This window comes from Diabrotica undecimpunctata, chromosome 10 (genome assembly GCF_040954645.1).
Source record: "Diabrotica undecimpunctata isolate CICGRU chromosome 10, icDiaUnde3, whole genome shotgun sequence".
NCBI classification, from domain to species: Eukaryota; Metazoa; Arthropoda; class Insecta; order Coleoptera; family Chrysomelidae; genus Diabrotica; species Diabrotica undecimpunctata.
Genome location: NC_092812.1, coordinates 40,555,973 through 40,572,972, shown reverse-complemented (window position 1 = coordinate 40,572,972; position 17,000 = coordinate 40,555,973).

Genomic DNA, 17,000 nt, shown 5'->3' with positions numbered 1-17,000 from the left:
TTCACTTGAACTTCCACTTCAGTTTCGAGCTTTCCGTAGCTATATAATGTAATGCCTGGGTATTTCAACTCCATCACTTGTTCTATTATCTGACTTTCCAGCTCCAGTTTACATCTTATTAGTAAATTTGCTGGTATAACCATGCATTTTGTCTTTTTTGGGGAAATTAACATGTTAAATTTTCTGGCTGTTATATTAAATTGGTACAGCATAATTTGTAAATCATCTTCCCTTTGAGAGAGTAGTATTGCGTCGTCTGCAGTAGGAACATATTATTTTAAGTTGTGTTTCTCCCATTTATTTGGTATCCTTGTTTAGTTGTTACTTTTTTTATTATTTCATCCATAATCAGGTTGAACAATAGACTCAGAAAATCTCCCTGTCTTATTCCATTGTCAGCTTCAATAGGGTCGGTGAGTTCTTCTTTTACTTTTATTGTGTTGTTTATCAAGTCAACTGATGGTTGTTAATATTTCTCATAACCAGTTTGTATACTTGGCCGAGCAACGATATAGGTCCATAATTCTTTAGGTGACAGATGCCCCTTTTTTATGTAAGAGTACTACTAGACTATCGTTGCAGTATTTAGGGATTTTGCTATTATGTAGACATCTATTAAGTAGCTTTATTAGTATACGGAATGTTACTATCTTGCTTGTTTTCAAGAGCTTGGCTATTATACCGTCGTGTCCTGGAGTTTTATTATGTTTTAGTTCTTTTACAGTTATTTCTATTTCGAATCCCCATAGATTTGGTATTACCTCTGATCCTACGTTTTTTATTTTTCTTTTGTTGATTTATTAGGCTGGCTTTGCGAGCTGTATAAGGCTTTGTAGAAGTCTTCGACTATCTTTGATGATTTTGTATGATTTTTTATAGACCCAGTGTTGGTCTTAGATATTTTAGGCCTCTGTTGTTTTCAATGACTTGCTCTATTAAGTTTTCGTTCCATTTTTTTATGCTAAGTTTTAGTCATTTTAATTGTTTTATTAAGTTCTACGTATGCTTGAGTGTAGCGTTTGTTTTCCTCTAGTAGTTGTCTGTCTTTTTTTCTTCATTAGTTATTTAGTTTTGTTGCTTATTTTGTCTTATTTAGTTCTTATTTTCTTTGCGACCTGCAGTCCGGCTTCGAGAAGGTTTTTATGTATGTTTTTGTTAATGTCGTTAATTTGGTCTTAACTATGTAAGGGGCCTGATCTATACTTAGCTGCTAAGACCTTTCGGAATTTGCTCTAGCTATACGATGGTCACTACCAGTTGTTTTGTTGTTTATTGTTGTGACATCTTTAAATATTCTTTTGTTGTTTGAGAGAAAATATTCTATTTCATTTTTGGTAGTTCCGTTAGGTACGATTTATGTTCATTTTCTGTTGAGTTTCTTTATGTAAAAGGTATTCATAGCATACATGTTGTCTTCTTCCAGGAATTCCATAAGTTTTTCTCCTCTTACATTTTTTGTGCCGAATCCGAAATTTCCAATATTTTTTTGGGAGTCTTTAATTTTTCTTCCAATTTTGTCGTTGAAATCTCCCTTTATTATTATTTTAGATTCTTTGTTGTTGGCTATAGCTTTTTGAAGGTCTTTATAAAAAATATTTATTTCATAGTCATTTGCTTTCTTAGTTGGAGCATAAATCTGCACAATGTTTATTCTGATTTTTGAATTTATTTTTAAGATCATGTATGTAATCCTGAATAAATTATTTGAATTTGTAATTTTCTCTTCTTGTTGATCGAGAAACCATCTTTTTTGCCTTTGTAGTAGAGCCTGTTGCCTGAATGTAAGTCCACATACCCTTCACCTCTTCTTTTAACTTCTGATAGTCCCATTATGTCCCAATTCATGTTCCTCAATTTCTCTTCTAGTTCGTAGAATTTTTCATCTTTTATTCTTCTTCATCTTCAATGTCGATTTGCCATTCCCCCAAAATCCTTGTGGCAGGCTATTGCTTCGGTGCGGAATTGTGGAATAAAGTTCCTATCCACCTGGGTAGCTTTTGTGTCTCTGTTAAATCGAGATTTTTAGAGGTTATGGCCATATCCCACCACGCTGGCCAGACAGGTTGATGAAGAAGAATGTGTAATGTCGACCGTTGAAACCAAGGTTAAGCGGCCTACTCAGTTCAGCCAACACCCCATGAAATGACGGGCGGCACCACTTACTCTTAATGGAATTAAATTTCCTTAATTCCAGTTGTTACAGTTATTCCGCTGATACTTGGTCATCAGAGCCTTGTTTGTGATAACAGGGTTCAGCAACGTCAAGGTGAGGTTGACTTGAGTAGGGGACGCTATTTGAAACGCATTACTACCAAATTAATACCCCGTGAATAAGTTCTTACAAGAGTAAAAATGCCTTTCCTATTCACGATCCTATCCCCTATTTCCTATATTATCCATAATTTCCTACCCACGATCGACTACCAAGGAGATTTCTTGCGTTCTCATCCACATCATCCTCCCATCGCTTTCTCGGTCTCTTCTCCTGCATTCTTGTATTCAACAGTTCTTTTTGGAAGCCTGTTTTCTTCCATCCTAAATACATGGCCTGTCCATTTAAGACGTTGTAGGCAGATATACTGAGATAAAAGTAGTTTTGTATATATATTATAAATTTCATAATTGTATCTGAATCTCCACCTGTTGTTCTCATTCCTAGGGTCTAGCATTCGTCAGGATACCTTTTTTGCAAGGACGTCCATACATTTTAGAGAGTTTTAAGTCAATACACAAGTTTCACATCCATAGGATACTATATGTCGGATTATATAGTCTTGTAGATTCCTTTAGAATCTCAGTTCATTAATGTACGTCTCGTGATTTAAATATCTGGTTCATAGCAAAGTATGGCGTATTGGTAAAATTATTCCGCTAAGTTCTGCTTCGTCAATGTTGTCCTTTGTGATGTTGACTCCTAAATAGATAAAACTATCTCCTTTTTCTATGTTGTCAATTATTAGGTAGGGTCGTGTTGTTCTCTTCGATGGGCTTTGTACTAGAATTTTAATCATTTTTGTGTATATTGACAGACCTGTTTGTCTAGCATGCGATTTAAGTTCCGTATCCGTATTATCATCTGTTGCTTTGGTTCTGCTCATGATAGTTATGTCATCTACGTATGCTGTTAGTTGGACTGATTTATTGATAAGTGTTTTTACCTTCTGATGTTTTTCTTACTACGTACATATTCCAGTGTTAAAATAAACAATGTTGGTGCCAGCTCATCACCCTGTTTTTATCCATGTGTTATTTGAAATGGGCCTTTCATCTCAAGTTGTATCTGTATCTAAGATATTGGGCCGTTCATCGTCATTTGTAGGAGCCCAACTAGTTTGGACGGTGTTTTAAATTATGTTAATATTTTGTATAAGTGTGCCCTGTATATTGAGTCATACGCCTGTTTAAATTTGACGAAAATATTATAGACATATATGTCATGTTCCCAGGCTTTACTTAAAACCTGCTTAACCGTGAATAGTTGGTCGATGTTTGATCTTCCTTGACTAAATCCTGCCTGATATTTTCCGATGATCTCTGCGCAGGGGTTGTAGTCTATGGTTAAATGTACTGGTAAATAATTTATGTTCACAACACAGCTTATAATAAGGAGATTAATTATTAAGCAATTTAAGATCACTAATTTATCAATTTTGGATAAATTGTTCTACAGTTAGTGAAATTAAATCACATCTGTTACTTATTTTTTGTAAAAAAATGACAAATTTTAGTTACCATGTGAATAGTATTTTTAAAATGTTAATCGAAAATTAAAATATGTTCTTTTCTGTAGCACATTATTATTAACAATAATAGTACTTATTCTTCATAACCATAAAAAAGCTGTGACGCTCTTTTGATTTTTCGTTGTCAACACTGATTGATCTAAATAGGGCAAAATTCAACGTCTCGCTGAATTTTGGTTCACCCTTTATATAAAAACAATCTCGTTTTTACGTTGAAAACATATAATCAATGAGGAGAGACATTTTACAAGATTGAAAGTAAATCTTCAAATGCGATTGTAACTATTCACTTCTGCTTAACTGATTTTGCAACGGTTTGTTACTCATTTAATTAGCATCAATTTAGAGACAATCTGTAACCTCATCTATCTACGATTCAATCTGTTTTTTGCGGAATACGTTGTTACGGACAAGAGAAATACGGTTAGAAGATACGAAGAGTAATCCTGAGAATTATAGCAATATACTCGAATTATTGCCGTTCTTAATGTAGGAAGCAATGCCTTTAAAATTGGTATATGTTCAAAGTTTTAATCAGCCTACGGCTATTTTACTTTTTGCAATTGAAGTATGTGAAGTGTTTAAAACCACAAATTAGAAAAATATAAATTGCTGGTACAAAAACAAAAAGGGAATAAAGCCATTTCTATAAAATATATTACAATAACTCAAGAATAGTAAGCAGATATTTACAACTGAAAACAAAAATTATTACAGGCGATTCCCAAAACATTGTGGGTAAAACTAAAAAATATCAAGTTAAATTTACAACTCGAAATTAGAAAACGTGAAATCGAAAAAGCTTTGGCGGAATTAAGCACTTATGAATCAACAAAACACAATGATACAACAAATGAAATGAATCGTTTGAATGAGTGAATATCGGGCATCTCGTACAATGAAGACTGTATGCCATAGACTGCAATTGGTTTTAAATGGGCGTATTTCAATGACTTCCGTTCGTTTAAAAAGTTTTGTTGGAAGCAATGTAAACAGCTGACGAAAGTGTACCGCTCATATGTTTATAAAAATATGAATTATATGAATAAATTATTATAATATATTACATGAATTTCAATATAGTTAAAAGAAAAAGTATGACTATAAGTCCTTAGTTCTGGACTAAATCGATGTGATTAAATAGAATATAAATATCTTTATTTACAAATACCTAATTTAAATTGACTACAATTAAAGTGAATAGTGTCAGATAAAAATGTAATAAAAATATTCAATTTTAATACTGTTAATAGAAATAATAGTGGACATATTAAATTATAAAATAGGTATCACCAATTACGACCTCCAAGTGGCCGGATACGGGCAACAATATATTACCTTGTAGGGCAGTCCTTACAGCAAGGATCCTGGTCTATATAGAAAAATGTAGTCGGACGTGGGGTAATACTGTACTTTGATTACGCCGGTGGTTTGTTGGATACATCGTGCAGGACATGACGCTACTTACTTATTTAATTTCCGTGTCCGGAACACCAACAACTTTTGTGTTTCCAATTTTGTGTTTCCAATGGTTCTGTGGCCCTCTCATTCGCTAAAAGTAGCTCTTCTTCTGTGCAGGTCTCTGTCATCTCCATGCATGATAGGAGATGGTGACTATTCTGGACTAGGACTGTGTCTGCGGCAGCCTTGTGGACCATCACTGGATGTGTGCCATTGCATGTTTTGGCAGTGGAAAGAAAAGAGCTTTATGGGAGAAGAGCCAAACCTTACTGTGACCAAGAGAAGACAGGAAAGGGAAAGGCTAATTGAAAGATGGCAAAAAGAATGGAACAACACGGAGGATGTGGGACAGTGAACGATAATGCTGATCCCGAACATAAGAGATTGAGTGGACTGTGGCCACAGGCAACTGGAATATTTCCTGACGCAGGTGCTCACAGGACACGGATATTTTAGGGCCTACATTTCTAGGTTCAGAAAGCTGACACAGATGAATGCTTATACTGTGGATACTCGGACACTGTATCACATACTATGTTAGATTGCAGCAGATGGATAGTGGAAAGGAACAGAATGGAGTGAGAGACAGGTGTGCATTTTATTACAGTGAGAGAAATGATTGAAAATAAATCAGGTTGGACTAACATACACAGCTATATCCGTGCAGTGATCAAGAAAAAGGAAGAGAAAAAAAGACAGCTGGACCAACAGCAAGGGTAAGAGTGAAAGATGCTGGAAGTTAAAGCTAGAGAAGTGGGTCACACTGTATGAGTTAGATAGACGTAAGTCAGACTGTGGGGAAGAAGGAAATGCCCGTCTGGGAATGATGCCGTACTAGGAGCGATAAGGGTCTTCTACGCGCTACCTGGAACGAGACAAGGAGCTTCCTTGCTGATGAATGGAGTGTGGATGTGTATGAATGGAGAATGAATGAATAAAGGTAGTGGCAAAATGTGACGAAGCTGACGAGATCTTATTTTCCGAGATCTTAGTCTACTTGGCTAAACTTGGTGGTCATACAAGGTGTGTCTTCGATCCGTCTTCTGCTTCTTTCGTTCTATCTCTGGCGTGACCTGTCTTCTGATAGCAGGTGGAACGATTCCAACTATAGGGTAGACCTCTTCAATAAGTGTCGATCTCAGGCACTTGAGTACAAATTGCTGGCATTCAAGAGACGAGGTGGAAAGGTAAAAGGGCGAAAAAACTAGGTAAAAAATATATAAAAAAAGAAAAATTAAAGCAAACCAAGGAAAATCTAGAATCTATACAGAAACCCCTAAAAAACAGCAATTGGAAGAAATAAAAAATGAAAAAAAAATAAAAGAAAAAGTAAAAACAGAAAAAGAGGACAGTAATCTAAGAAAGAAGCAAAAATTCTTAAATAATAGGGATGAACAACCAAAGAAAGCAAAAATCCAAAAAATAAAAAAAAAGTTTTTGATGACAACTCTTGCAGTGAATCGGAAGTGAGTGTTTTTTGTGACGACTCGGATGACAATGAAAGTCTTGCATCTTTTGAATCCGGCGAGGAATTCATAAAAGACACTTTCATATTAGTAAAATTTGAACGGAAAACAACAGTGGTCTATGATATTGGAAATGTTGTTGAAAAAATATCTGATTCTGAATATTTTGTCAAATATTTGCGGCGCAGGGGAAATTCTAATAAATTTTATTTTCCTCACATAGAGGATACAGAAACTTGCAAAAAATCAAGTATTCATGCTAGACTTACCAAATTCTCTAAATCTCGAAGAGATTCGACGGTGATTTCACTACAACTTTGAAGGAATTACGGTTAAGTAAAGATCTTTGTTAGTTATTAGTTAATAATGTTTCTTAGTTCATTAGTTCTTTTTTGATGTTCTAATGTTCTTACTTTTCCATATTTTGTACGTTCAAAACAATGTTTGATAACGTTTCTTTTAATAAATTGTTTAACTTGTAACAATGCCGTTTCAATATACCTTAAAACATTGCGACTCAAAGTGCCCCTTGGCCTGGCTGGTAGTACCCCCAGAGTTTAATATATATTGTATTTATTTATTAACAAAAAACTAAAATATATTTAACAAAATTGTTTCACTTTTTAAATGGACAAAAGTATAAATTTTACTTTTTTGTTTGCAAATTAAATATAATGAAGCATTTGAAAGAAGTAATGTTAAGAAAATGATAAATTGTTTTAGAATGATATGAATAAAAAAATATATAATAAAAAAACTAAGCCTAATGGTTCATTTTTATTATATTATTACGAGTAATCAAGAACTCTTAACTTCGGAGCGCTGTAAAACCCAGAAAAATTATTGAAATTATTTGTAATAAAAATAATTCTTTGGGAAACCCTCTATAATATTACTTTTATGTTATTTGATCGTAAAATGATTTAAAAAATTTTTTTTTAACAACTTTTTTATTTTTCGTTTTACACTAAAAAGTAATATAAATAAAGTTTAGATAATTTAATTTTCTACAAATAATATTAACTAAAATTTCCTGTAGAGCACCGTAAAATCCAGAGAAATTAATGAAATGAAATAAATTTGTAGTAAAAATTATTCTATTAAAAAAACCCTCAAGAAATTACCACAAAAAAAGTTATAAGGCCCAAAAAAATTTGTTCCAAAATCTTTAGGTATTTTTCTTTACAACTTATACATTTTTTATTTTATGATACTTTCCCAATATATCCAAAGAATAAAATTGCGTCCTCTAAGAAATGCACGTGAAGCCCTAACAAATGTAACATTTCAATTGACTATATCAGCTGGGCAAAATCCATCAGTTAAAAATGTTTTTTTTTGGTTTTTGTTTATTTCTCTACTTTTAAATAACTAATAACAGCAACAGTATTTAAAACATAACATAAAATATACCACAGAGTACTTTAAAAATATGTTCAATTTTCAAATTTTGGTTTTTTGATTTTATTTTTTTTTTTTTTTCAAATTTTTAATTTGTCCCATTTATTAAAACTGGCTATGAATTAGTTTCAAAAAGGGACTACCGTACATGAAATCATTATTTTACCGAAAAAACAACAATTCTGTTCCCAAATACAGATAACTGTTACCTATAAACATTTGCAAGAACCACAACTGTTTGACGACATAGTTGTCAAAAATTCTTTTACGCATTAAGTAATCATTTGGCATTGATGCCGTACATTTTTCAATTACCTCCACCAATGGGGGTTAAAATCAAGGGTTGCGCCCTAGATTTCTCACCCCTGTACCATCCGATATGTACGGCACTGCCAAAAAGGGTATCTTAATAACGATCCCAAACTATATATATATGAATGCCGTACTGTATCAAATTACCAAGATTGGAGTCAAAATTTTCCGAAAATCAAAGATTCTCTCTGCTACTGGTATAGTTTGTTTCACGAAAAATGGTTGAGTGCTTAATGGTTACCTGAGTTGATCCTATTGTGTATAAAAGAGTCTCTCAATAAACTACCGAAGTACACAGGTTCGCACTTCAGAAAGTTTGTTATTTAATATATTTCATTGGTAGCTCTGTAATACACGATTATAAAAATTTATCAAATTATTTCATATGGTATTTTCAGGTTGTTCAAGTGAATATACTTGATAATTGAACAATTTTTAACATGAAGAAAGTGGTTTTTTTGTTCTACGTGAATAATTGTAGTATATGGATCTAAATTCAGAAAGGTACTTTCCTTCATACTTTTTACAGGCTGTCAGCAAAAAACTGGCGTGTTTAAAAGTTTTTGTTCTTCCTAATCGGATATCGTTAAAAATGTACAGTAATAATAGTTCTATTTACAGTATATACATACAAACGAATACATAATGTACAAAAAATAGATGAATTGAAAAAAAAATATAGAAAAATATATACAAGTTAATATTTACAAAAAAAAATACCCAAAATAACCAAAATATATTTATAAATTCCTAAATACCTAATTAGAATTATTCAGAATCTATACTGGAACCAAATGGCAAAGGTGAGGATTGATCAAGGCCAATATACGGATGAATTTGAAATCCGGAAAGGTATCCGCCAAGGCTGCATACTCTCTCCGATGCTTTTTAATTTATACATATGTTGAAAATATATTTGCGGAAGCATTAGAAGACACGGAATTAGGCATTAAGGTGAACGGCATACCAATTAGCAACCTACCCTATGCGGAAGACACAGTGATTATAACTGATAGTTTGGAAGATCAGCAGTTATTACTTGATAGGGTGAATAGCATAGGTAAAAAATATGGCCTCAACATCAACATTTTGAAAACGAAATATATGGTCATTAGCAGAAACCCTCCAGAAAATCCGATAATATGCATAGGTGACGATCGCATAAAACGCGTGAAAACTTTTAAATACCTTGGCACCACAATCAATGACCAATCGGATCCACAACAAGAGATAAAAACCCAAATACAAATGACAAGACAAGCTTTTGTGAAATTCAGACCGCTCCTATGTAATCAAAACCTAAATTTCGAAATACGCTACAGAATGGTCAAGTGCTACATATGGTCCATCTTGCTTTATGGCATGGAAACGTGGACTTTGAAAAAAACATCTATCAACAAACTTGAAGCATTTGAAATGTGGTCATTGAGAAGAATGATGCGCATACCTTGGGTGCATAGAGTTCGAAACGATGACGTCCTTAAGAGAACCGGCGTGGAAAGAGAACTCTTTGAATTAATTAAAAAACTCAAGATTGGTTACCTTGGGCATATATTGAGAAGAGCAAAATATGAAATACCACAGTTAATCCTACAAGAGAAGATCGAAGGTAGGAGAGGAGCCGGCCGCAAACAATTATCCTGGTTAAGAAATATTAAAGAATGGACAGGAATACACAATACAGGCGAGCTATGTCACGCCGCCAAGAACAGTATTCTAGTAATGAGATAGTCGCCTACGCACTTTGGTGTATGGCATGTTAAGAAGAAGAAATACTCAATTCTGTTTCACTGTCGCTATCCTCTTCCAGATTAATAACAATTGGTTTAATTATGTGATTCAAAGTAACATATGAATTTTCTACGTTCATTACATGGCGTACTGAATTTTTCCAACTTTCTGGGGAGATATCATCAACACATTTCCTTATTAATTCGACTACACTACCACTTAAAGTCGGAACATTTTGTGACCTAACATTTGACTTTAGTTGGTGCCACATATGCTCTATGGGATTAAATAAACAATAGTAGGGCGGAAGCCGTAACACTGTATGTCCCAAGTCCTCGGCCAATGCGTCACAAACATATACTTTTTTAATAGAAAATGATTTTAACACTTCTAACAGTTCATTTTTTAAATAACTTTCTTCAAAATATATATCGTTTTCTAACAGGTAGTTTTGAATTTCAATTTTCGTGTTATTTGCATTTGGAGACTTACGTAATTGACGACTGTGGTATCTTGCATTGTCCATTACTATCACACTATTTTAAGGAAGGTTAGGTATAAGACAATGCTTAAACCATTGCTCAAAAAGCTCTGCCGTTGTATCCTCATGGTAGTCCACGCAGGAGTCTTTAATGTTCTTTGCAGAAAGCCATAAGGCATTTGGGACCCAACCATTTTCTGATCCTGTATGTAAAATTGTTATTCTTTTCCCTTTGTTTAATGGAGCTTTTGTTTGACACCTGTTGGAAGAATCGGACCATCCTTTGGATGGTGTTTCATGAGTGTCAAACCATGTCTCGTCCAGATAAATTATTGGTCGATCTTCTGTACGGTACTTTCTTATGGAAGTGATATATTCAGTACGCCACTTTTGTAAACGATGGGACTCCATAAGCACTTGCCTTTTGTCAATTGTACGATATCTGAAGCCCATTTTAGACAAAATCCTCCAAAGACTAATGCCGCTACAGTTTATTTGTGTATCATCATTAGTAAGCCGTTGTTTTAAAGCATCTAATGTAGGTATCCGTTGCTCTTCGTACATTGTGTAAATTTTTCGTCTTATTAAGTCCTTATCACTTTCGTCAATACATTTGGTAGAACCGGCATCCTTACGCTTCCTTCTTGACTTAATGGGATTTGATGTAATTCTTTTCACTGTGGTTAGAGGTATTTTCGTTAAATCAGATATTTCACTGGCAGCAGTATTAGCTGTAAGTCTTCTTGTAAGTAAAGAACTATATATTGTTTTTACAATTTCTCTAGCGTCAGCAGATACATTTTTTTCTTTGCTGGAACACTGGAAGAAGCACCATCAATGTTTTTCCACGGACGCCACATAATGCTGTTTTATAGGTATAAATAGGTATAACACTGGTAACACTTGTAACACTTTCAACTAAATGAAACAAAATGTATATTTAAAAATTTCTCATCGGTTTTATATACTTTTACAAATTATACAGAATAGAGGGAGCCTGTATAATTATTCCAGGAAATACTTAGAAGATCAACCATTGATAATGAAACTCACTGTTAAAATGTTTACAACTTTATGAAATAAAATGTATTCTAATCGTTTTTATAATTTTATACGATTTTTTAATCCTTTTTATATTACCAGGAATTTATTATACAAACAAGATAACGACACTCCACAGTAGCTTCAATTTTACCTGAATACTTACCTGCTCAACTAATGTTGACTAAGCTGGGGTACTTGCGGTCGGGTTTTATTGCAATCATTAAGCACTCAACCATTTTTCGTGAAATAAACTATATCAATATTTTTGTACGGTATTAGGTCGCAGGTCATTAATTTTGTATTATTACCTACCAAGTTCTAAATGCCGTACAAAAATTTTTGACCAAAATTTCTAAAGTTGTTATACATAGTATTGTCATACAACAATGAAGAATCGCCATAAATGATTGAAGACCTAAATGTTTCATTCGTTAAAATAGATGATAATATCTGACTGATTTGTTTTCCTATCTATTCAAGCAAGAAAAAAATATTTGTTATATATTTAATAATCGAATAGAAAACCTCTTATATTTGTTATAATTTCATTTCTAATCAAGCTTTCAGAGGAACCATTTTATATCAATTTAAAAAAATTATCTAAATAAATAAAAAAGAAAATTGGCTATATAATTTAAAGTTAAGACTAATGATAGTAAAAGAGATGAAGGGGTATAAATATAAGGAAGTAAGTTAACAGTTACCAACCATGTTAGAGCCGCGATCTCTGAGAAGATAGTTCTTCTATCTTGTCAACGCGAAGAGAAGCAATTAATTTTCAACACGGTGAGAAATACTATAAAAAGAGGTTTGGAAATAGGCTTAATTATAGATTGATAGATTCCACCATCGCAACTAAGGCAAGAAATGGGTAAATATCATGAATCTTTGTGTTTCTCAGCGGGAGTCACCAGTCTAAAATTCGGAGGCCATAAATGCTTTTACAACGTTGTCGGTTTTATAAACATGTAATTAGATTATTCGAAAATAAAAATATATTTCTTTCAATTTTAATTTTTTGTATTGTTTTTTCTTAGTTCTTACACTAAATGTTTTGAATATTTTTTTATTTAATGTTTTTTTTTTAGTTTTTCAATGCATAATGAAACTATACAGAATTTCTCTCTTAATCTCCGTAACCCATATCATCGACCAAAGAATACATTTGGTTGGTTTAATTAAATATACACACACGACAATCTAAAAATATTTGAAAATGTTCTAGTAAACGTAAAGGATAAAAGAGGAAATGACAAGTCAAAGCCTCTGCTAATCCTTAAATATAGTAAGAATTTGAGTGGGATTGACCGCCAGGACCAAATGATGGCATACTATCCAACCACACATAAAACCATTAGATGGTACAAAAAGTTAGCAATGCACTTATTCCAAATTGCTTTACTAAATGTTGGTCATCTATATAACAAGTAATCTGGGGAAAATAAGCTATTATGAATGTAGACTCCAAGTAATAAAAGCCTTGCTACCAGAATCAGAGGAACACCACGAACTGCAGCTAAAAAAAAACATGATCATTTTCCAAGCAAAATAATTACAAAAAACGCGGCTGTAAGACTATTAAGAAGACCTTGTAAGATGTGCCATAAAAACAAAAGTTAGAAGAGAGTCCTTGACTCCTAAATGGAGTGTTCATATTTTTTATTATTTTGTTTCGATTTGTTTCATTTTTTGGTTTCATTAGAATGTCATTTTCGTTTTGTGATGTCCTCTCGTGGGAGTCACTATCCGGGTAGCTTTTAGACAGTCAGAGACAGAGTTCAAAATAAAAATAAAACTTTATTGTCTTCCTTAAATTAAATTGACAAAAATCTTATGTACATATTTACAATTTGGTTTAGTCTTCTCAGTACCTGGCCTATTTATTCAAATTAAGCTTGACCTTGTCATATGGAACTAGTCTTATCGGCAAGCGAGTGTGTATCTGAAATTTTACGGTAACGTTGTATCGATTTAATAACAGCGGACGATAGGTACAAAGGAAGGAAAGGAACTCAACATGTCCCTTAAGTGATTCGGGTTAATAGGACACTCCTCGACAGTCTCAACACGACTGCTTCAGAGTACGGGTAGTGAAGAGCTCAACACGCTCTTCGGATAGCGGCGGTATGGGAGACGGAACAACTTGTGAACTCAACACGTCCACAAGCCGGGGTAGGGAAGAAGAGAACCTTCAGTCAACACCTGTCGATTCTGTCTCTATGAGGAAATGTTGCGGTTTATATAGCGGAGCTGTATAATTAGTTTTGCCCTTTCTACTGTCGATACACTCCTACTTCATGGGTTGGTTCGCGCGCACGCTGGTTTAACGGTGATGGCTTGGACTCATCGTTACAGTTTTTACATTTTATTTTGTTGGATTGTGCTATAATTGCTTTTTGAAGGACTAATAAACTACTTTACCATTGTAATATTGAATTTTTTTTGGAAAATGTACAATTTATTACATAAAATGACATATCATACATCGGCGACATCCACATTGAAGTTAAAATTTTGTACTGTAATGCTGCTGCCATCTGTGTGCGACACGTCATTATTGACAGGTTTCACTCCAAGAAAAGTTTCGATAATGATATTTACAATCTTCACATAGATAAAAAAAACTGTAGTTCTGACAAAAAGTAGTTTAAGTTCTGAGAAAAGTACGTTACAAAATATACGCAGCAAACGTGTTGAGCTATAGGCAATATATATTAAGAGAAGAGAGGAGATTATCAAATTTCTGTATAAATAGCGATCTAGACAGAGAAACTCCATGCCAGATAAAAACTAAGAGCTGTTTACAAAGGGGACTTAGAATCTATACAAATTAGTCTCAAGCAACTAAAAATAAAGAAGAACAACTAATGAATGCATGTTGGAGAAATCATAATGCTAATATGAGTCAAGTGACAAGAACAGTTAATACAAAGATAATTAGAGCACGTTTAATATTGAAATAAGAATTATATAGTACGAAGAATTCGTTATTACCAAATTTCTAGCCAGGGAAGGAAAGAAGAATAACAGAAGATACAATAAGAGATTGTTAGAAAATGCAGATCTTTGAATTAATATTGGTATGTTCCAAGAAAAGAACTTATAGAGAAATGGAATAAGAAAAATTGACCTCATATAGGTATAAAGAAAAAAAATTAGATGATGATGGTGGTATAAATAATTAAGTTTATATCATATAAAACGTTTAAACCAAAACCAAATATAACATTGTGCAAGAATTATCAAAGAACTTCATTGATCATAATGCTAATATGAGTCAAGTGACAAGAACAGTTAATACAAAGATAATTAGAGCACGTTTAATATTGAAATAAGAATTATATAGTACGAAGAATTCGTTATTACCAAATTTCTAGCCAGGGAAGGAAAGAAGAATAACAGAAGATACAATAAGAGATTGTTAGAAAATGCAGATCTTTGAATTAATATTGGTATGTTCCAAGAAAAGAACTTATAGAGAAATGGAATAAGAAAAATTGACCTCATATAGGTATAAAGAAAAAAAATTAGATGATGATGGTGGTATAAATAATTAAGTTTATATCATATAAAACGTTTAAACCAAAACCAAATATAACATTGTGCAAGAATTATCAAAGAACTTCATTGATAATTCCTTGTGCAATTTTTATGTGAATGAAAGTTTAAGACCACTATGTGTTAAAAGAAACTAGGGTGAATGTTACATTAAAAGCCGAATTTACAGAGGGCTATGCCATCTTAGCCCACTGCAAATTAAAGAGCACAGTCAAAGATAGAATGTAACAGGCTCTGACTGTAGTTACAACCTTACCATCAAGGGACATAAAATAACAGTAATAGCAGTGTATTGTGTCAATGATGATTCTCTATCGGCTGAAAAAGACGACTTTTTCAAACTCCACATTGAAACTTTCCTTGGAAGTGGAAAATCAACCTGAAAAAATACTGTTGGGAGACTTCAATGCAAGAGCAGGATAGAATAAGAATAGTTTGATAGTTGGATAACATAAAGAAGAAATTTTAAATGTTAACGGTCAAAGATGATCTTTACTGCTTTACAAACCATACAAGATACACCACTTTACAACCAGTGATTCCACAAACTACTTGGTTTAAGAATTTTAAATCTTCACGTAAATATATAACCACCATGAATAGACTACGCTTTGGACATGCGTGCTATCCAAGTCATTTATATAAAAAAAATGTGATTGAAGATGATAAGTGCAAACATTGTGGAAAACTGGGTGTTCTTGATCACATCTTTTTTGAATGTCCTAAGCTTCAACAGCATTCAAACTCTCTCTACAAAGATTAGTCGCTACTGGCTATAGGCTCACAACAAATATATAATATCGTTATAGATTTCTTGACAGACACATGCACGGTTCTATAGAATTTGTACGCGAGCATGGAATTTTTCATGACCGTGTGGAAGTTTAGATTTGTATCCTTTGTTTTCCCTAAATGTTATAACACCTTATCCGTGGTCCAGTTTTGTTTGTCTACTAAGAATGTCTTAATGGGCCCCTAGACGAGAAGCAAGTGACCCTTGTAAGTTTCCTTGACTTGTCGTATATTCTGCTATTAATTATCAGTTAGTTTTCTATTAGGGATAGGGTTGTGCATTTGTCTGATTGGAGAATCTATTGCAACTGGTATAGACTAATGTCTTTGCCATAAAAAAAAAAGAAAAAAAAAAGGTCAAAGATTAAAAGATATATGTGAAAAACACCGGCTGAAAATTCTAAATAGGTTTTATCAACATAAAGATATCCACATATATGGCTGGCATCAATATATGAGAAATCTAAAATCTATTTTTGATTCATCATTCAATCTTCGCTTATCCACTGCTGGACATAGATCTCCCTCATAATTTTCCATCTATTTCGATCTTGTGCCTCTTGCATCCAATTCCTATGACAACATTTTAGATCGTCAGTCCAACGTGTTGGTGGACGACCTCTACTTCGGTAGGCATCATCTCTTGGTCTCCATTCCAGTATCCGCTTTGTCCATCTATTGTCTGTCATTCGAGCCACGTGACCTGTTCAGTTCCATTTTAGTGTTGCTACTCTCTCTACTGCATCAGCCACTCCTGTTTTTTGTCGTAGCTGGCGATTTGGGATCTTGTCTCGTAGTGAAACGCCCAACATAGCACGCTCCATCGCCCTTTGACACACACGGATCTTTCGAACTGTTCTCCTTGTCATGGTCAATGTTTCGGCACCGTAAGTTAACACTGGCAAAACACACTGATTAAACGTTTTTCTTTTAAGGCATATTGGTATATCAGACGATTTGAAAATATGGTTCAGCTTGCCGAAGGCTGCCCAAGTCAGTCTTATATGACGG